We start from the raw sequence: 23,462 nt of genomic DNA on the forward strand, positions 1-23,462 counted from the left end.
CTACTAACCATAGAGCACTGAACCAATGGGGCAGGCAAAGTAAGAGCCAGATCAGAACCCAGAACCTCACCAGTGGATAAATAAATATGGCCCCACTGAACATTCCTCTTTCCCAATCTTTAGCTTTACAGAGTTGGAGTACTCTGCCTGTTGCCCTGAAAGGCAATGTTGAGCTCTGCTGTCTTCTTCTCTAGCATTTGGACCAAATGGCTCTCAAGTGACTATGCCGGAGATGGATTCTTGTGAGCAGGGAAGGGGAAGATGCCCTACCTTGGGGACCTGAGAAGGGAAGCAGTGGGGGCACTTGGACAGAAAACAGGAGAGAAACTGAGAAAAATGCATAAGGAAGGACACATTCCCTAATTATTAGGACTTGAGCAAGATTCTGGGTACAACTATTTTAAAGATCTCCAAATACCCAGCCAACCTGTGATTGAAATTTGATCACTCTGGAAAGGAACTAACATACAGCCAGAAGGGAAAGCCAGGAAAGGGGAGATCCAGCAGGAAGAAAGCTGGCAGGCTGCAGAAGTGAGTGAACAGTGCCAGTAATCAGGGAAAGCAAGCCATTAGAACAAGCAGCCTGCGTTATCATCATGATATAGGTACTGGGTCAGTTTAACTCTGGTGGAAGGTGGCTCAACTCCATTGACTTCAGCAGAATTGTGCTCACTTACTTCAGGCTGAATTTGGTCCATATTTTTATTGTGTAAATAGCATCCTTTGATGTTCTTCTTCTCACTAGTTGTGTCAGTAGGATTCATGTGAGAAAATTACAACTGGAAATATAGTAATGTAGTGCCTCCCATCGGAAGCCAGGGACATTCTGGCTGGTCTTCAGTAGAGCAGGAGAGTGAGCTTGGAAATGTGTGGTGAGTTTTATAAACACAAAGTTAAAATTCATGTTTAGTTTATGCATTTTTTTAAATTATATGGCCATTGTACTCCTTAATCCCAACCTTCTTATTTACAATACTTTGGTTCTTTGTATCAGACTCAAAAAGTCCATGTTAACATTTATAATATAGGGTGATATACTTATCTCATAGAACTGGAAGGGACCCTGAAAGGTCACTGAGTCCAGCCCCCTGCCTTTACTAGCAGGACCAAATACTGATTTTGCCCTAGATCCCTGAGTGGCCCCCTCAAGGATTGAACTCACAACCCTGGGTTTAGCAGGCCAATACTCAAACCACTGAGCTATCCTTCCCCCCAAAGCCCCACTGTTCAAGGAACAAGTTCTTTCTCCAAAGTCTAAAGGACACAAATAGAGAAACAGGTCATGTTGGAAAGTCTACATTAGCTTGAAGGTTTAAGGAAGGGGGCTTTGAGTTTGGTTACTGGCTCATTTGTTCAGGCATAGGGTGACCATATGTCTCGTTTTGGCTGGGACAGTCCCCTTTTTAAGACCTGTCCCTGACATCCCAACTTGCTGAGCATTTGTCCCATTTGCTCTTGCCAACTGATCATCAGCAAATGGGTCAAATGTCCAGTTTTGTGAAAAAAGTGGGGTGCACCCATCTGTGGGGTGCAGAGGAATGTTTGTGACAGTCAGTGCTCAGGCTCAAACTAGAACCCAATTCCAAATAAACCCAAACATGACTGACCTGCAAAACTGCACAATCTACCTGAAATACAATGTTCATTGACTTATTTGCCCTTCCCTGTAAACTACATTTACCTACATAATATTTTCACCCTCAGTCACGACAAGCTAGCAAGAGGATTCTTTACTTCGAAAGAACCATGGGGCTGACTGAAGATACTTATTGCTGACAAAGAGTCATGAAATGAAGTGGGAGCCCTTAAACGTACTTTTTTTTTTATTTATTCTGTGTGATTTTATTATCTGATCAGGATAGAAAAGGTGTGTCTGTCAACAGATATTCAGCGGCCATTGTGTACAGCACAGTGATGAACATGAATTTGTAAACATTTTATCCTTAAAAGACAAGGACAATGTTGGAAATGTTCTTCATTACTGTAGCATTTAAAATAAGAACAAGAATATACAAAATCATGTACCTTTTGGTCTATTTTTATTACAGTGAACCTTTGTCTTTTTCCGTATGACTAAGTTTTATGAAGACAAGTGCTTTCAGGCAGGGACTGTCATTTACTATATATTTATACAGTGACAAACACAATGAGTCCCCAGCCTAGCTGAGGCCTTTAAGTGCTAGCAGAAAATAAATGTTAAATAATAATGTTTATAATAGAAAAACCTACAAAACCAAACAGCCAAATGCTAAGTTGCAATGTTTCTAAGTTGTGCAGGAGGCTGAACTTGATGATCCCTTTTCTGTTCTCCCAAAATCTCCCTCATATGGAATACAAAGAGTGGCTTAAAACTATGGTAAGATTAGTAGTAGTACTTCCACGGACCTCACCAGAGGGTGTTTCAGTTGCCTACAGACCATGAGGATTCTGTGAGTTCATCTACCAGATGAGGGACACTTTTCAGTAGTTAAGTCTGTTCTAGTGTACAACCCCCAATTGGCAAGCAAAAAGCAGGCTATACCAGATATAGAAAAATAAAAATTTGGTAATTAACACTACTGGGAGTGGAGCAGCTTTACACAGAGGCTATTTGTGACTGTGCAGTAGGGGTATTTCAGAAATGACCAGATAGCATCAGCCAGCCCACAGTACTGCACCTAACCTTATACACAAACACAGAAGTGACCAAATACAAAGCAGGTGCAACTCAATGGATTTTAGTGGACGTGCACCCACTTATACTAAGGTAGAATTGGGCTGCGGGGCCTGCGATTTTTTTTTTAAAGAGGAAATGATAGCCTAAAATTAAAATAAGCCTAGTAAAAGTCCATCTGCCAAAGTGAATAGCCTGGGTGATAAAAGAAACTATCCACAGAGTGCAACATCTGCTTGGCCATTTCTGGAGAATTTTCCCTTTATTCCAAAATAGACACTCTCTCCAGCAAGAAATTAAACTTGTTTTTCTAAAAAATATGTTTTAAGAATTATTTTAGGGAATTTCGATGGCCAGTGTTATACAGGAGGTCAGACTAGATGGTTATAATGGTCCTTTCTGGCTCTCAAATGAATTCACACAGAAAAATGAAAAGACAGAAACACATCACTCATGGACAAACACTTTTCACAAAGTGATCACTCAATATCTCACCTCTCAGTCCTAGTCCTCAAAGGAAACCTGCATAACACCTTCAAAAGACGAGCCTGGGGACTTAAATTCATAACTCTGCTGGGCACTAAAAGCCATGGACTTAAACAGAGACACTGGTTTATGGCTCATTACAACAATTTACAACATACCCTACTGCCTGCTAACTGCTAATTCCCACTTCATTTTAGTGACTCACCTACAGCATGTGGGAACCCTTCTGTTTAATCATCTGTCCCACCTTGTATTTAGCGCAGACTCTCTGGTTACTTTATCCAGACCTGAGGAAGAGCTCAGTGAAGCTTGAAAGATTGTCCCTTCCACCAACAGAAGTTGGTCCAATAAAAGAGATTTACCTCACCTCACCTACCTCATCTCTCTCTCTCTCTCAATACAAATTTAGTCAGATCTGGCATATCAGCTAGAAAACTTTCAAATACAAGTGTAGCTTCATCACTTAACAGTATTTCTGAAATAAAAATAGCAGAAATTGAACTTATTATCAAAAAAGAAAGGAGGATGTAAAGAAGACATGTCAGTGGCACTATCAGGATAATCTGTAACTCAATGCTCACTGTTAACCAGAGTTTTCAGAAAGGATTTTGAGGAAAGCTATCATGTTATCTCTTAATGTTGCATAATATGGGAAGCAAATATTACACTTATTGTTACCTACTTTATCTCCTCTTTTGAAGATAGACAGGATAAATCTGATGCATCTCCAAAAACATAAAGGCAATGGGTGCTCTTACTATGCAACTTGTTTTCCCCCCAGAACAGTGATCCCAAATTAGTGGATCTTTTTGAAAACCAGCATCTTTCATTCTCTAAAAATGCACTATAAAATATAGACGATTATATAAAAAAGCATATTCCAAATAAAGCAGAAAATTCAAATCTTTGCATGTATTAATGTAACAGATGATATTCAGCCAAAAAAAAATCAATCAAAACGAGTATCCAATAATCCAGTGTTCGATAGCATCTAACTTCCAAATGCACAATGAGTAGCTATCTGAAATATCAAGCATGATGACTCAAAAATCAGTTGTGTATGTCATCATTGTTGTATCATTATTCACAAATCTGATATTTAGATGTAAAAAATTAAAAAAAGAAATTATACTTGAATTTTGCAAACTGTTCTTGTTTTCAAAGCAGAATAAGGCTCCCTCCTTGTCCTGTTTAATGTACCATAGATTCCTATGCCTCATACAGCAGGTGAGAGGACATGATACCAGAGATCAACAAACAAGGATAACAGAGTCAACAACTGCTTGATGGTGTTATTTTTGCTGTTGCCTCACAGAAATTGCAAATATGGTATATAGCAACAGAGGCTTGTCCATTGCTTTCCAATAGACAGTCATAATCTCATCCCATTTAAAATGAGCCATCTGGATAGGTTTGCCATAGCCCTGAAATTACTACAAGGTTCAGCTCCAGCCTAGTGCTTATGAAAGTCATGATGTACAATATTAAACATTTTTGGACTCCACTGTAGCTGGTAGTGGGCACAACAGCAATTCCAGTACGTACACTTACACAATGAAATAGAAAATATTGTTATTGTTCCATATGCACAACTCTGCATGTTTTTAGTGTTTGCATAGCATTCTGGCTCTGCTTCTATCACTACTTGTACTAGAGTAGGTTAAAGCTGCTCTTGTGAAGTAATTGGCTGCATAACTTTTTAGCACCTATTTAAACAGTAGAACCATAAAAAATATCACATTCAAAATCAAATATTCAGCCTTTGCAGTGAATTCAAATTTGTTTTCATTGCAACTGAGTGGGCCCTAGTATTAAAGCCCCACTCAGGCCTATTCAGAAAAAGTCAACACCCTCTGCTATTGCTACATCAGCCTGCGTTCTCTCTCTTACTGATGTTCTTACCGAGCCAGCCACTAAACAAGCAGTTGCTGTTAGTGGAATTAATGAACCCTTGAAAGGCACAGGAAAATCAATAGTCAGAAAAGCTCCTTCTGCTAGTCTGACTCCTTCTGGCCTCTCTTGCTGAATGGGTCAAAACAAAGAGAATGTCAATATCTGGAAATTAAATGTTCAAAAGAACTCATCAAAGCACTAATCTGTAACTATTCTCATTTTGTCACTGACAAGAAGATCACAGAGTTTTGTGCAGAGATTTCTCCTGAGGCTGAGGATCAGTCATAAAGGGAGATGGAGAATAAAGGCCCTGACCTCTGTGAAACTCACATCGAGGTGTAGGATAGTTAGGCAGGGAAGGAAATAAATAGAGCAGGTCCACTTCTGAATAACATTATGAACCAGTAGAGTGAGGTACAAGCAAGATAGACTGAGAGGGACCAGGGATGATAAAAAATCATTAGTCTTAATTGCAGTTTACAGGACAAACGTCACCTGAGTAACAGAAACTACTAAATGAACAAGGTACATGTAGTTCCCAGCCCTCCTTGCATTAGCCCATGGGGTCTCTTGCCATCTCTCTTCCCTCTGTATCCTTCTTACTTATGAAGAGGGCATTGTCACCTTCAAGAGGTGTAACAGTAACCCAGTAACAGGCGCACTTTCGGGTGGTCAGCAGATGGGTCAAGATGAGGTCTTTGCTGATTACAGTACCAAGAGAAAGACCATGAACAGTAGCTTCCTTCTTTTAATCTTTTCTGAACCTGATCTCTATGCCTCCTGCTCAGTTCTGTTAAAGGCCAGAAAATCCCATGATAGATGCAGCTCCTCAGGTCATTATGTGCAGCTCAAACAGACCAAAGCAGCAAGACCTATGATAAAATTGTGAGACATAGCAACACTGTGACTGAGCCTAGACCAAAACACTGGACCTGAACAATGCCAAACCTTGGGAAAATTGAATCTAGCTCCAAACTTCATGGCTGACTCCTATATTTGAATTGCTCTGAATCAAAACCAAGCTCTGGATAGAACTGAATTCTGGGGAAAGTCCAGTTCTGAATTCCATCTCTTGAGCCTATGTCTACCACTCACTTGCAGGGCTAAGATTTCAGTCCTAAACTAAGTCATAAGTGAATAATTTGTATGGTTTTCTCCTAATATTTACTGTAGATTTAGTTCACATCACAAAGCAAGCATACATTTGGCACCATTTTTGGTTTGTAGTAAAGATAAATCCCCAGGACCAGCTAAGCAGAACTGATGAATATCTGGACTGAGATGCACTGACAGAGAAATGTGTGGAAAATTACATATTCCTCTCCCTCACAGTGCTTCATTCAAGCCAATACTATTAGATAGGGCTGTCAAGCGATTAAAAAAAATTAATCGTGATTACTTGTGCAATTAAAAAAATTAATCACAATTAATTGCACTCTTAAGCAATAATAGAATACCATTTATTTAAATATTTTTGGATGTTTTCTACATTTTCAAATATATTGATTTCAATTACAACACAATACAAAGTGTATAGTGCTCACTTTATATTTATTTTTTATTATAAGTATATGTGTAGTGCAATGTGTTTATAAAACAGAGTCCACTCAGTCCTACTTCTTGTTCAGCCAATCCTCAGACAAACAAGTTTGTTTATATTTGCAGGAGATAATGTTGCCCACTTCTTGTTTACACTGTCACCTGAAAGTGAGAACAGGTTTTCTCATGGCACTGTTTTAGCCAGCATTGCAAGATATTTACCTGCCAGATACGCTGAAGATACATATGTTTCTTCATGTTTCAACCACCATTCCAGGGGACATACATACATGCTGATGATGGGTTCTACTTGATAACAATCCAAAGCAGTGCAGACCAATGCATGTTCAGCAGAAGGTTACTTTTCTTTTTTGGTGGTTTAGGTTCTGTAGTTTCCGCACCAAAGTGTTGCTCTTTTAAGACTTCTGAAAGCATGCTCTTCAGATTCTTAAACCTTGGGTCGAGTGCTGTAGCTATCTCTGGAAATCTCACATTGGTACCTTTGTGTTTTGTCAAATCTGCAGTGAAAGTGTTCTTAAAATGAACATGTGCTGGGTCATCACCCGAGACTGCTTTAACATAAAATATATGGCAGAATGTGGGTAAAACAGAGCAGGGGACATGAAATTCCTCCATCCCCCTAAAGAGTTCAGTCTCAAATTTAATTAACACTTTTTTTTAACAAGCATCATCAGCATGGAATCCTCTGGAATGGTGGCTGAAGTATGAAGGGGTATACAAATGTTTAGCGTATTTGGCACGTAAATACCTTGCAATGCTGGCTACAAAAATATCATGCAAATGCCTGTTCTCACTTTCTGGTGATGTAAATAAGAAGAGGGCAGCATTATCGCCTGTAAATGTAAACAAACTTGTTTGTCTTAGCGATTGGCTGAACAAGAAGTAGGACTGAGTGGACTTTTAGGCTCTGAAGTTGTACATTGTTTTGTTTTTGAGTGCAGTTTATGTAACAAAAAAATCTACATTAGTAAGTTACACTTTCATGATAAAGAGATTGTACTACAGTACTTGTATGAGGTGAATTGAAAAATACCATTTCTTTGGTTTATCATTTTTATAGTGCAAATATTTTTAATCAAAAATAATACACACTTTGATTTCAACACAGAATATAATATATGTGAAAATGTAGAAAAACATTCAAAATACTTAATAAATTTCAATTGGTAACTATTGTTTAACAGTGTGATTTAAACTGTGATTAATTGCAATTAATTTTTTTGAGTTTATCGCATGAGTTAACTGGAATTAATTGACAGCCCTACTGTTATAAACATTTATTTAAAGGAACAGCAAAAGAAAGTCCATATGACTTAAAGGATTTACCCAAGAAACCGTGCACACAAGCTTGGACATGCATTGTAAAATTTACACTATTTAAAACCAAAACCAAGAGGTACTAGTAGTAATGACAGAGTGAAAGTGAGCCTCGAGTCATTCCTGAATGAAATAGTAATTGTCCACCGAGTGGCAATAGACATAATGTCAATGAAATCCAAATTCCAGCCAACTCATTCAGCTACAGAGAACTGAAATAAGGTAAGAAAATTATTTGGTTAATCTGTAGCTCTGTTTTAGTGGTTTCCACTTCAGAATCTGACTGTTGCACTTAAAACAGACCCACAAAACAATCTTCTTTCATGGTTATTTTTCACCATCAAAATTTTCTTCAGGTGTATGAAAAATACATAAATCAGTGGTAAAAGATAGATTACTGCAGGAAAAAGAAAGAGAAAGTGTGTGTGCGTGTGCTGTCGAGTATCTAAAGAAGATTTGTGGCAGCCAACTGCAAGAGTTAGGAGAATACAGCTGGCAATTGACTAACTAACATTTCTTAACTGCAGTGGAAACATACCTATATTTTTTAACTCCTTCCTCAGAAGCACAAGGGATGGCCACAGCTGGAGATGGAGCTCTGGACTGGGAGGGCCAGGGCTCAGAGATGGCACCAAGTATTCTCTCTCTCTCAAGTGCTTGGCTTTCTGGTTCTTGTTCACATGTTCAGGGTCTAACTGATCACCATATGTGGGGTTGGGAAGGAATTTTCCCCCAGGTCAGACTGGCAGAGACCTTGGGGAGTTTTGCCTTCCTCTGCAGCATGTACAGGTCGTTTGCCCTGATTATCCAGGTATATCTCACTTAATTTCCCTGCCATTGCAAGACCTCAGGCATTCGTGCATCTTAGTCTCTCCTAATCTCTGCCAGTGGCACAGAATAGTCTAGTCTCCTGTTAGCTGTGATATTTTGGTCTAAGTTCAGTTGTTGGGTTTAGTGTGTGGGTGCTGGGGGTAGGGTTGGTGGTCAAACAGATGATCCTGTGGTCCCTTCTGGCCTTAAACTGTGTGTCTCTGTGACACATAACAGTCATGTTTATTGTCTCCAGTTATGTGCCACATAGGCACTGACCAAAAAAAGCAAAATATAAAAATTATTTGGTTAATCTGTAGCTCTGTTTTAGTGGTTTCCACTTCAGAATCTGACTGTTGCACTTAAAACAGACCCACAAAATAATCTTCTATCATGGATATTTTTCACCATCAAAATTTTCTTCAGATGTATAAAAAATATATAGATTAGTGGTAAATTGTTAAAAATGCCTGTAGTGCAACAAAGTAATAGGCTAAGTCCCCTAAATACTATGGTGAAATGTTCCTCTCAAAATAAAAGACTTTGGAAATGCTGCACCATAGCCAACATTTTGCAGAAGTTTGGTAGGTCCCATGTGGCTTATCCCTAAGTATTTGAAAATCTACTTTAACTGTCTGCTAAAGATACAGTTTTACAAGCACTGATTGTTTCTGCTCTCAGTGGGTCTAGTATATTCCTGTCAAAGCTCTAAGGATGATGGATTTTCCCATTTCTCTTGCTCCATACTTTAACACATAAGGTTCCACATCACAGCCTTTATTCATATAGCCAAGTGGATTTGGACCACACACAATTTCGATCCCATCACTGATGCTCTTTAATTGACTTGTTGGTAAGAGCTGCAAGAAACTGCCTTCCCAATGCACTTTATCCATTACGTGCACTTTATTGTTACTGGCTTTGTCAGAAACAAAGAGGGTGTTTACAACCTAATTATGGTGGCTCTTAAATTTTTTGAACACCTTAACCCAACAGTAAAAGCCTTACAAAATCTTAATAGTTCTGAAAGAACCGAATTGGTAAGAATGTAACTTCAGAAAAGGAGGTTCCATATTGTTGGAATAAAACTCTTCTATAAGCCTGAGTACAAACCAGAAACCTTTGCATATCATAAATATCTGGGCAAACGGTGTGTGTGTCCAGTCCAGACCTGAGCCCAATGAAATGTTTTTGTTGCACTTATTACCCCATTGTTTGTTGCATTAGTTACCACTTCTTTGAAAGTTATCCCTCTTTGTGCCACTTTATACATGAGAGAAGCCTGAAGCTGCGTCATTCACATTGTCTCACAGTGTAGTGTGATGGATCTGCAAAGCAGGAGACTACAGCACCCATCAGCCTTCTCCCCACTGCACATCACTTTTCTCCTGGCCTGGTCAGGTGAATCCTGAACCAGGAAATGGGCAGACTTTATTGGAAAGCAGCACCTGCATGGTGAGCCAGGAGATGCAGAGAAACTGAAGACAGAGAGGAATCCCCAGGAACCATATGCAGAGCAATGTGTGAAACAGACAATGGTGTGTGAAGGTCTTATGAGAGAGCAGCCATAGGTGGGCAGGAGGCCAGTGCAGAGGGACCCCAATAAGAGAGACTAACTGAGCCTGGCCTGAAAACCCACAAGCTCTTAACTGCTTGAGTACAGACTGAATTGGGGAGGGCAACCCTGGTACTAGGTCTGAAGAGCCCTGACTCTCGACTGGACTGCCCTGGGGCCCAAACAAGAACTGTTATCGCTCATTTTGAACTGTAACTGTTTAAGGCCCTTTCCCTTTCCTGCCAGCCCTAGTAAAATATCCTGTCCCTTAGCCCTGTGTCTGAGTGGTTACTGGGACCCACCAGGGCTAGTGCCTACAAGGCGTAGCTGATGAAGAGCCTACAATGCTCGCCTCCAAATGGTACAAATGGCACACTGCTGGGTTTGGGGTACTCCAACACTAACAGCCCCGCTAAGTTCAGTATGATAATTGGTGGTATTGGATTGTAAAACTATTGTCTGGCCTGTTTAATACTCACACAAATAGGTCACAGAAAAGAGCATTTATTTGTGTTTACCTAAATTGTATCCTCCAAATGCAGGCTCCTTCAGGCCTAATAGGGGTGTTGTATAAGCCCACTATCCACTCTAGAGCTGGAACACCAAGAACCCCTCCCCTCAACTTCTCTACTCCTCCTGGACTACCTCTTTCCTTTGGCTCACCCCCATTGCTCCCCAGTCACCTATCAAGCTCTCTACGGTCACCTCTATATTGACTCTGCTCCATGGCTGCGTGACTGTCAGCCTGGGCCCTTCAGCACCACAGGTACCAGGAAAACCAGCCTTCTGCTGCTTCCTGGGCATTCACTTCCAGACTTCTTCCACCTCTGGTGTCATTTTTGGATGTTAGCCCTCAATGGGACCCCTCCTTCTGCATCCTACAATCATCATCAATGGTCCCATCTGGCCTTGAAATCTATTAATCATTCCAACTTGCTCCTTAGGTGAGTCATTTTTATGCCCTTGTGGAACTGGCAAAAGATCCAATATTAACCCTCGAGAGGGCTGCTCTGGGTTCCCAGAATTAGGCCTCGCAACTTGTGCTTAATAAGACATCTCCTCTCAGAATGGTTGCATATTTAAGACTAGAGGGAATGACTATTAGGGTTTGATACAGAAGGAAGGGATTAAAGATAGATATGAGCCCTGGCCCTGGCTCATCTCTAGTTTTTAATGGCCATATGTTCCTGCATGGTCCTACTACTTGTTTGAACTATATAGCTCATTAAATTACACAATTCTGAGTTAAAAGGTAAAATAATCCTAAAGTAGATTTTCACAGTGTTTTTTAATTTTTAAAAAACAACTATCAAAGTGTCTGATCTCATCTTGGTGCATGTTAATGTGATCATTCACATTAGGAGAAAACTATACCCTTCAGAGCCATATATTACCCTTGACCCATGCAAAAAACTTCCAATGATGTCAATGGCAGCATATGATCCTATGGAACAAATTCAACCATCAGTTATAACCATTCAGTTCCGTTCACTTCCATGGAAGTGCAAATTTCATGGGTTTAGCAGAATAGATTTTGGTCCATCACAGAAAGGCACTTCTCAATGGAATATGTACAAGATAGTGATACATCTGGACTCAGGAAGATGCTTAAGCAATTAATTAAGAAAGCCAGACAGATAAAAAGAAACTCAGAGTACATTTACAAAGTACATGTTCTCCCATGAAACAAAGAGTTTTCAGGAAGGGTTAGCATAAATATAATGGTGCTGGACTGATGATGGCAGGTTAGAAACAGTTTGACTAAACAAAGCTGTACAAAAATAAATAATTTTCACCACTGCCAAAATTGAAGCCTAATTGCATTTCTCACAAATTTGCAAAAAAAGGGAAACATGTCAGTCTGATCTTCAATTTTTCATTTTTTTTTTCACAAAGAAGGTATATTTTGTAGGTAGAAAACTGTTATTTTGCAATTAAAAACTAAATTGTCAAAATTTCTGGGCAAAAATTGCAAATTTCTGCTTGGAGTAAATTCATGAATATGTATAATTTTGCCCAGAGTTTAGCAGAGAAATGTGTGTTTAGTGGTGCAAATATTAACATTTTGCTATGGCTCAAATTAATGAATAAATGCAAAAAAAATGAATAACTAACGAGGTAAAAACAGGTATACTTGCATTGGTCCAATCCTCAATGGTAATGAGCACCTCCGTTGAAATATATGGGAATTTTCAGTGCTCAATACCACTCAGGATAAAGCCCTCAACAGCTGATGAATGACAACAGTGCAGTTCATTTTACAGTAAAATTAACAGTGCTACATCTAGAGTTTTGATCATTCAACATATCCAATATTGGATAAAAGGAATAAAATGATTTATCTGATTCGTTACATTTAAATGACTGATAAATATTAAATTAAAAAATATTAAAAATAGTTAACAAAACAAAATAGTATTAAGCAGATGAGATTTTCCAAGATACGATTCCAGCTGTCAGTTAAAATTAACAATTTTTTTAAAAAATTCCAAATCAATGGTATTGCCACTGCAAAATTATTATTCATCTTAGCCATCTAACTAAAATTCCTGTAAGTGAAATACATTAAAACAATTGAAAATTTCTAATAGCTAATACATTTCAATTTTGCCTCAAGCTGGGAGTTCAGTGCTAAAATGAAGTTTATAATCCCATGAGCCCATTCAGTTATAAACTGCAGGTGGCAAATCAAGAGATTGCAAACTATGCTCCCTGTGTGTGAAAATCAATCCCCGAAAAGGTTTTCTACACCTCCTTTGACAGCAATTTAACAGCACAAACAAAAATGCATGTGCTAGTGGTGTAAATGTAGGGCTGAAGGTCTATGAACAGAACAGTGACCTTTAGAGCAGAAACAGCCTTTCACCACATTCTACTTACAAAGCTTGAGATGCTGTGTGCACAGAAGAGGAAAAGAAATCTAAGGCAGGTGCAAGAGAAAGCTGGAAAGAAAAAAACTGCAAACTTACATTAGTGACCTATTTTCTGAAACCAGCTTATCTTATATTGGATTTTTCTCCCACTAAGAAATATCAGATTTCTTCAGGACTAAGAAATAGCTCTTCACATCTGTCAATGCTGCACATTCTGAACTGTGTTCCAGTGTCCTGTACTAGACAATACAGCATGCATTAACTTAAGGTGCTTGTCATGGAGGGTACAGATAAATCGGTTCAATCCCTAGCAGCTTCACTTCATTATTACTAAAGATTAATGTGACACTAATTGGTCCTGAGCCTGATCTATTTATTGAGTCTTTTACAAGTATGAGGTGTAGAATTAAAACCACTTAGCCATTCACAGGGAGTGAACAGCAACTGTTCAATTTTTTGAAGGGATTTTACCCATCATTTTGCAATATGCCTTCATTTTATAATGTAATCAATCATATTTCATCACTGGAGTGCTTGAATATTACTTTTAAGGCAGTTTTATATTAATGAGAATTTTTAATAAAATTGAACATTATCCTTTATCCACAAGAAAAATAATAATAAACTGTTAATCATGATACATACTATAATCCTGAGTGCCGACAATAGGTCTTGCTCAAGATGAAGTATTTTCATCAGTAAGCTAGTTGTTATGCATTACTAGCGTGTGCGCAGTAGCCTAGCGTGACAACAATTTGCATAATTTTTCTTCTCTAACAGGCTTCAAAAATAATAATAGGCATACTAGATAAAATCTATTAATTTTAAACTTCAGCTGTTATTTTTATGGAGTAACTTATCAAAAGAACCTTGAAAGAATTAAAATTAATTATAAATGTGTCATTCTGGCTATCAGATGTGGGCCCATAGCCATCTAAACCGAATTCAGAAATGAAGCCTAAGGCAAGTCCAGAAGCAAATGGCTCTGGGTCCTCCCCATGGAAATGGCTGCAATAAGGTGCAAGGAGAATGCCACTGTCTGATAATTACCAGCAATGACCTGGAAAATCAGTTAAGGCTTTCATTGTACAGCTAGATTATATAGATAGACAAATAGTGATGAGTATTGGATATGCACACAAAGCTGTTATGGTTGAAGTATTAACACCTTAATCTACAGCAAGAAAAAACACTATGAATACTGATTTTTTTTTTTGCACACTGAACCTAAACAAGATATTCCTGTATGTTAATATCCATCAGAAAGATTAATGTGTTAGAAAATTTTGATGGCCAATTAGCTTCAGAAAGAAAAGTGAAAATATCTTTACATGGTATAATGGAGTAAGTTAGGGCCCATTCCTTATCTTTATGAATTAAACATTTGTATATCCCAACCCATATAGCAAGCAACTTGACTTTAGTAGAGTGACTTAGTAGAGTATATTCTCTTGGATATTAACCCTGTAGGAAGTCTGGCTAAGGGACATCTTCAAAGAGGGATTTAGGTGCGAGTACAATTTACTACGTATTTGATATATTGCCATTGTGAAATAACATTGCTCACTGTACAATGTATGAGGAAGGTGATTACACATTTAGACATGGACTCAGTCTCCACTACTACAAAAGCAAATTACCAAAAAGCACTCACCTACCCCAGTGACAGATGCTGTGTAAAAACCTAGAGAGAGACATGGAAAAACAACATATGCTCTCGTACACACACATGCCCTCACAATAAAAGCAGAAAAGGAAAACTTTGGGGGCTGATCGTGCCAGGTATTTCACCCCTGAGAGGCACTAATCAACTTCAATTCCTATTAACTTCAGGGGATTTGTGGCAGTTAAGCATTTTCTGGGATTGAGACCTGGGGAGAGAACAGGTTAATAACTGAAAATCCTTCATGAGTGGAATCTTCAAACAAAAGGTTAATAGAAAATGAACAAACCAACCCTCCTGACTCTAGATTAACCCTTAGGCTACTGCAGGTGCTGTGGAAGAGGGGTCAGGTAATTGGTGCATTCAAACCAAGATGGTGAAATGGAGCACACTGCATAACAAAGAAAACCCAATTCAAAAACATTATAGACAAGGAAAGACCCTCTCATACCAGTGTATTTTGATGTATTTTTCCAGTTCACTTTTTTAAAGCTCTTCTGATAAGCTTTGACTTTGCATAGCTCAATCTTTATAGTGACTCACCCATCACTCCATTTTCTCTTAGTGCCTTACACTTTTCTTTACTTATTGATTTTCACATACAACTCCATATTCAATAAGAATGGATTTTCAGAATGAGAAATGGATTAAAATATTGTTATGTCATTTAATATTTCAAAGACACAATCTGTAGATAATACACTGCACTGTGTTATATCCTAGCACACACTGTTCAACAATAGAGTCGTTTTTCTCAATAAAAGTATTGGCTGCATATAATTTTAGAGCCCAGATTTCTGCTAAAAAAGGCGGTGGGGGGCAGAAAGAATACAGTATAGCATAAGGGGTTTTTTGGCCTAACTTTGGGAGGCCTCGTTAGACAGATAACACCAAAAGGATGCATTTAAAAGCATGATAGTGGGAGGCAGGAGTTGGTGGGTTCTGTTCCTGACTATCACCAACTCCCTAACACCAGTATCGCAGAAACTGAAACCTCTATGTGCTTCAGTTTCCTCATCTATAAAATGGAAATACTACCACCTGCTTGCCTCCCAAGTCTGTTGAAAGGTACCTCCTGTCTACATATCACAGGTATAATACTTCCAGCATAAAACATGCTATACTACCACCAATATATTTCCAGTATACACACACACATTTACTAGAAGAACTTAGAATTTCTCTCATCGTTACATTTCTATAAACTAGAAATTTTATATTATATAGTTTACAACAAAAACATTCTCACTAGAAAGGTATCTTTTCAAAAAAAGAAGTCTTAGCAACGTTTACCCAAGAAGCTCAGTCCAGGGTACTTCAGCAAAATACCTAAAATCCTTGTTTAATGTACTGTACGGCTCTTTTGCAATTGCTGTATCTAATTTGTGTTCCTGTCGTATCAATGCCACCAAGGTAATTTTCTATAATGAATTATTTATATTCTGTTGTAATCAGACATCTGAGATAGTCTAAAACATTTATATGGCCACTTAGTTCACTAATGATAAGTGAGCTAGTTCTCAAAATGAGAAGCTATCTTAGGGACATGTTGAACTAACATTCTGGCCAATATTTTATGTCAGAGGAGCCATCTACCATATGGGTCAAAGAAACCACATAGAGTAATGAGAAGGATAGTCTTGTGCTTAAGGCATAGGTCTGGAACTGAGTTTTTCAAAGTTTCATGGATTGAAAAGTCAGAAGGGACCATTGTGATCATCTAATCTGACAACCCATATAGAACAGGCCATAGAACTTCCCCAAAATAATTCCCAGATGTTATCTTTCAGCAAAACATCCAATCTTGATTTTAAAATAGTCATTAATGGCGAATCCACTGACTTGGTAAATTGTTCCAATGATTAATTACTCTCTCTGTTAAGAATTTACACCTTATTTCTGCTCTGAATTTGTCTAACTTCAATTTCCAGTCATTGCATCATTTTATAGCTTTCTCTGCTAGTTTGAAGACCCATTATTAAATATTTGTTCCCCATGTAGATGCTTGTAGACTGTAATCAAGTTACTCCTTTAATCTTCTCTTTGTTAAGCTAAATAGATTGAGTTCTTTGAGTATATCACTATAAGGCATGTTTTCTAATATTTAATCATTCTCGTGCCCCTTCTCTCCAATTTATCAACATCTTTCTTGAATTTTGGGCACCAGAACTGGACACAGTATCCCAGCAGTGGTTGCACCAGTGCTAAGTATAGAAGTAAAATAAACTCTGTACTCCTACTCAAGATTCCTGTTTATGCATCTCAGGATCACATTAGCTCTTTTGGCAACAGCATCATACTGGGAGCTCATGTCCAACTGATTGTTCACCATGACCCCCAAATCTTTTTCAGAATTGTTGCTTCCTATGATAGAGTCCCCCATCCTGTAAGTATGGCCTACAATCTTTGTTCCTAGATGTATACATTTACATTTAGCTATACTAAAATGCATATTGTTTCCCTGTACCCAGTTTACCAAGCAATGTGGATCACTCTAAATCAGTGACCTGTCCTCTTCCTTATTTATCACTTCTCCAATTTTTGTGTCATCTGCAAATTACATCAGTGATGATTTTATGTTTTATTCCAGGTCATTGATAAAAATGTTAAATAGGATAGGGCCAAGAACCAATCCTTGTCAGACCCCACTGGAAGCAAACCCACTCAACAACGATTCCTCATTTACAATTATGTCGAATTACCAGCTTTGTGAAGAACATTGTGTCTGACCTAGGGCACATTAGAATTTCTTTTTGCCTGTTTCCAGTCTGTAAAAACTAGGATAATAATCTCTACTTCACGAAGGTGTCATGAGGATACATTAAGTATTATCGTAAGACATTCTAGTACCACTATGGTGGAAGAAGGTATACCTGCCTAGAAAGTTGATTTTAATTATTAAGAGATAAATATGGGGACTGTAACTGGCTCTGAAAGATAGGCTACAAGTCCAACATGTTCAGAGTCATGGTTCAGTCCAGAACATGGGTATTCTGGGACTTGTTCGTAGGGTTGATAGGAGTTAGAGGCACAGCTAGGAACGCTAGCAACGAGTTCCAAGGCTGTAAGAAGCAGCCTTCCCTCAGAACACAGAGAGTTCTCGCTGCCAAGAAAGCCTAGGAAAGAATAGGAGTGGGTCTCTGTATGGTGGGAGGAGACTGGTATAGAGCAGGAGGTTTATTCATAGGGGCCTGGTAGATGCCTAAGAGGTATAGAAGGGGCCTGCAAGGTTGCTGACAGGAGAGTTTCCTGGAGTACCCCAGCATAAATAGTACTACTGGGGGAAAGTGAAGTGAGAATAGCGTGGGGATGGGATTAGAGGGTCACCTCATCATTTAGGACCCCAGAGAAATGTGAGCTCTCCAGTGAGTTTAAGGGCAGGTCTTTGGTACGGGTGAACGAGGCGAAGGCCTGGAGCGCCGTTCTCCACCCGCTGCTCTGCTGCGGTCTGCAACCACAGCTGCTCCTGCCCCCTGCCTTGGAGCCACCCCTGGCCAGCTGCTCCCTGGTCCGCTGCTCTGGGGAGTGCTGATGTCAGGGTGCCCCCCTTTCTCTGCCCCCCCCCATGTACCCCATCTCCGCTGAGCTGGGGTTGGGACAGGGCTCAGGAGTGGATGATTGATGTCTGAACAAACCTTCAAACTGTTGAGTGCTGCTCTGCTTAAAGGGATAGTGCGCTGTCTCTCACACACTTCCCCCCCCCCCACACACAGTCTCTTGCATACTCTCCCAACACACAGTCTCTCTCCTATACACACTCTCTCACTCACATACTCTCCCAACACACACACACACACACACACACACACACACACACACACACACACATACACACACATTATTGTTGTCATTACTTTTTGGTACTTCCTGCAGTGCACATATATTCTCTGTAATTTTATTCTTTCAATTGTTAAGGATTAGAGTTCTGTTATTTTAGTTTTTTGACTGGTCTGTGCATTTCATAATTTTATTTCTCTCTTATTCTTAAATTTAATTCTTTAAGTAGTGAGTTCTAAAGTGCCTAATCTATCCTGACTGGAGTAATTATCATTATTACTTTTATTATCCTATTGTGCTTTGTCATTCATTATTTAAAGTGGTACAATCAAATAATAATATCCTTCTAGAATGTAACTTTAGCTTGTACTCACTTTAGCAGTGCCAGTTTAAAAAACATTAGCTAAACATATAACTTTAGACACTGCGCAGATGAACGTCACTTATTTTCAAATTGTATTTTTAGTTATATCTGTAAAATAAGTTAATTTATTTCCATTCAAATTTTAAGTTCCCTCTATGATATCAATAGCAATGATGGAGTCAAGTGTTAGTGAGTCATGTACATGATTGTGATCGGTAAACATAAATGCCAAAATAATTTGAAAAATAAATTCCCTTTCTTAATGAAAGAGAAAAAAAGCATTAATCACATATGTTAAAATTAAGTATGTTTTTAGTAGAGAGAAAAACAATTGACTAAAATAGAGTAGATAAGGGCAATAGCACACAGTATATCTGTTAGAGAAGGCAAGCAGATTTTATTTATCTCTCCTAAAGATAGCGTACAAAGTATCAAACACATGTTTCTGGCATTAAAGCTCCAGAACTGATACCTCAAGGTTTGGGATTGAGAATATCTTGCTGTATTATCTCTTGATTGTTCTAAATTTACATATGAACTTCAACCATGGCTTTAATAGGAGTTTGTATATATTTTTCTCTCTTTATATAACAATTAGATACAGTGCTCCTGTCAGCTAATTCCCAAATTATTATCTGCAAAAAACTCTAGAGTTTTCAGGTGCCTAAGTAGTCCCTGGAATCCCGGTTAAAGTTTCCTACCACCCCCCAAAATGTGAAATGGTGCCCCGGTGAGCCAGGAGTGGCCAGAGAGCTGCGGGAGGGCCGTGGACTCTGGCTAGGTGTAGCTCCCGTGTGACAGCATGAAGCCTGCCTGGAGGCATATGCTGAGCACAGGCATCACAACCCACAGCAGCAGCGCAGAAGGGTGGCAACACACCATATCTCATGCCATCCTTGCTTCTGCACTGCTGTTGGCAGTGGGCTGTTGCTTTCAGAACTAGGTGCCAGGCCGGCACCCTCCAGTATCAGGCCACTCTGCTAGTGCTTAATTTGTGCTAGAGTTCAGCTCTGGCACCTCTTTCAATACAAATTAAACACAGTCACTACCCTGCTTAAGCAAAAGGAGATTAATGGCCCTGCATACTTGGATCATAACAGCCCCCACAGCCACCAGCTCTAAATTGATTCCTTACTGACTGGTAGCAGTGTGGCGTTGCAAGCTTCCACACAGCGATCACCACTCACTTCTCCATTGTCAAAGCAGGTCTCATTTTAGTGTTGCTGCAGTGCAAGGCTGGGGAGAGCTCCGCACACAGTTCCTGGAAAGTGGCCTTGTGCATATGGAAGTTCTGCAACCACTGATCATCATCCCATAGCTGCATAACGATGCAATCCAACCAGTCAGTGCTTGTTTCTTGGGACCAGAAACAGCACTCCACTGTGTTCAGCTGCTGTGGGACTGCCAGCAGCAACCGGTAATTGTATCGTTCTATGGCTTCCAGCAGGGCTGCTTGAAGGACATTGCTATGTTCTGCACTGCTGCTCCTCTCTCAGCTCTGGAAATACTGCAGGATAAGATAGGTGGTGTTTGTAATGCTCCAAACAAGAGTGCACAGCTGAGCGGGACCATGCTTCTCAGAATATGGCATACATGTGGCTATGCCAGCCTTTAATGGCATGAAACATTATGGGTTGCAGTTGAAATCGGGGTGTGGAGGAGAAAACTGCATCATGTAATGTTGAAGCCATGTTCCCAGTCCCCCTTGCAAGAATGTTTTGTTCCCATAAGGCATTGCAAGCGCTTCCAAAAACCTCCTGCACCAAGATGCACTGTGGGATAGCTGCCCACAATGCATTGCTCTCAGCATCGATGCAAGTGCTGCTAGTGAGGATGCACTCCACCAACACAAGGAGTGTGGTGTGGACACGCATTATTGACTTATTGCAGATACTGGATGTTAATTTAACTGAAGTCGACTTAAGTTTGTAGTGTAGACATGCCCAGAGACATGAGGAGATGGGAAGTACTACAGTGGTTCACAGATTTCTCCTTCTGTGCATGAAGGTGAGAGAGCCCCCATATGTGGATCTGGTGAAGCATTGTCCAGAGATGGAAAGGTAAAGGACCTATGAAGTCATCTAATCCATCTCTCATGACAGTACGGGATTGTTCTCCACATTACATTTTCAAGTGCTTTATCCAATCTAGCTTTAGAAGTCTCAACTACTGGAATTTCTACTGTCATTCTGTGGATTGAACAAAATATTCCTACTAGCTTGTTGGAGTATATGTTCTTCAAACCAAGGAATGTGCTTTCTTTTGTGTTTTTACAGTGCATAGCACATTGTGGGAGCTACCAGAATACAAATAAATAATTGCCATAGTAAAGACTTTAGTCTGGATCATTCATAATGTGAAATGTAAACGCACAGCACAAAGTACTATGAAAGTACTTATGTTTATGGGTGTGTTTGTGACACGCACACACAGAAAGTAGCCCAGAGGTTCTCAAACTTCACTGAACCGTGACCCCCTTCTCACAACAAACATTTCTACATGACCCCAGTAGGTGGGGATGGAAGATGGCACCTATCCAAGTCCCGCTTCCCTGGACTGGGGGGGGAAGGGAGGAGGGTAGAAAGCTGAAGCCCAAGTGTAACAAAATATACCTCTGGCTGATGAAATATTCATGCCTATTTGTCATGAAGGACTAACATTGTTTCTGGAAGACTTTAATGAGTAAATAAGAATACAGAAGCTCTCCTGCCTTTGTACAGAAATGATATGTACAAAAATACCTTTGTTACATTGAACTTTGGGTGTTGGAGTAAGAGGCACCCATAAACATTCTTGATAATGTCCCATTTCCATGAAAACCAATAACTTTGGTATTTAGGATACAGTTTTCATCTGCAAATGATGATTCCACATCTCAGGCACACAAATCTGGACTATATAATAGCCCATCCAAACTGTACTGAAGATTTTGACAATCATGGTCCCACCTTGTGGTTCACATTTTCTCCAGGTGTGCATCCTTAGCACTCAGAAATGGAAAGTTCCATTAAACAGAAAGAGAAAGCTACCATGGCTCACCTTGCAATGTTACAAATGTGCCTCTTGGTAAATCAGCGTTACTGTGGCATTCATGGCATTCCTTATAAGAAATATCAGAGCAGTGTTAATTACTTGCAAATGGAAATTGCAAAGATGTTGTCCTACATTCTTGGCTGCACAGCAACCACTTTGCACAAGTCTACTCGTGCAAAGCAGATGCAAACACAAAAGTATCAGAAATGTGATTCTGCAACTGCTCTATACAAGGCAGGGCAAGAGATGAGAAAACACAAGACAAGGTGGGTTCTTAGAGTAGAAACTTTTGCAATAATTTGACTGGTGTGACTGCTTGTAACTCACATGATGCAAAACAACGACCCATCAGTTCTAAATAGTGTATTGAAGTAGCAGGAAATCTCCTCAACTCACTCCGTACATGCTCGTTCAAAGGAGAAACTAAAGCCCCAACATTTTACACCATATTCAGTCCCAGATTTCAGGACAACATATGCAAAACAAATACTGTAGCACAGCCAACCACAAGTTCAAAAATCGTGAGTTTGAACACAAGAAATCATGAGATCGTTTTTAAAAAAAAAAAATCCCAAGATTCGGGAGAAGGGAGGCTGGTTTTCAGGGGGTGGTATTTTGGTCTGTCTTCTGGTTTTTGAATTCCCCTTTATTATCCCCAACGAGTGTGTTACAAACCACAGGTCAAAAAAATCAACTGGAAATGCATGAAAAGGTGTAGGCCCCATTTCACCCATGCAGTTGCTCTGACTCCCTTCAGTACTACAGAGAAGAGGAGAAGGAGTTAGAAACAAAGTAACTACCATGTCATAACTGTCTTCTTGAAAGAGCATGGATGAAGGAGGTACCAATTCCATGCATGAAGAAGGAGGATGAAGTGTGAGGCAGGGCATATTATTGTAAGGGATTGCCATCAGAGCCTGCCACTTACAGCAGGGGAAATAAACCAGTTCTAGTGGAAGAACTGAAGAGATGTAACGTGAACTCTTAGAGACTGGAGATGAGTCTGTGTGCAAGAGAACCTTTCCCTTAATATCTCTGTCAGGATAGAGCAATTAATTAAGCAATATTCCATTCAAAGCCCTCCCCCCATTGTAAGACGATCATTTATTGAGCTCTTGCTGCTTTGTTACATGGTGCTGATTGCTGGTTCATTTTCCAGCTGTTTCTGCAACTCTGACTCTACTACCAACTTCCTGACTTTGAAAAACCTCATTTGCAGCGCTCCCGCTGCTTTGCTGCATGGTGCTGATTACTGTCTGTCTTTCCCAGGAGGTTCCCAATCTCACTGTGGCTTATATTAAACTACCAGTTTCCTGTCTGTATGGCTGTTATCAGAGCCGCCATCACTACTCCCTGAGGTGCTGTTTGTTGCTCTTCCTCCTGAAGTGGTTAATATTCCCTTTATTTTCTTCTTCTCAAGTCATGGTAAAATGCAAAGGGGGGGTTATACAGCAACTTCGATGCAGTATCCTGCACTG

At 39.6% G+C, this 23,462-nt stretch overlaps 1 protein-coding gene across 1 annotated transcript in view; it reads right to left on the reverse strand.

The window, feature by feature from the left end:
- The window catches only part of MYO3B (myosin IIIB), a 394,363-nt gene that overhangs the window by 346,955 nt on the left and 23,946 nt on the right, over positions 1 to 23,462 (reverse strand). The gene's annotated exons all lie outside the window — the stretch shown is intronic.

Source organism: Gopherus evgoodei, chromosome 11 (genome assembly GCF_007399415.2).
Source record: "Gopherus evgoodei ecotype Sinaloan lineage chromosome 11, rGopEvg1_v1.p, whole genome shotgun sequence".
Lineage (NCBI taxonomy): Eukaryota > Metazoa > Chordata > Testudines > Testudinidae > Gopherus > Gopherus evgoodei.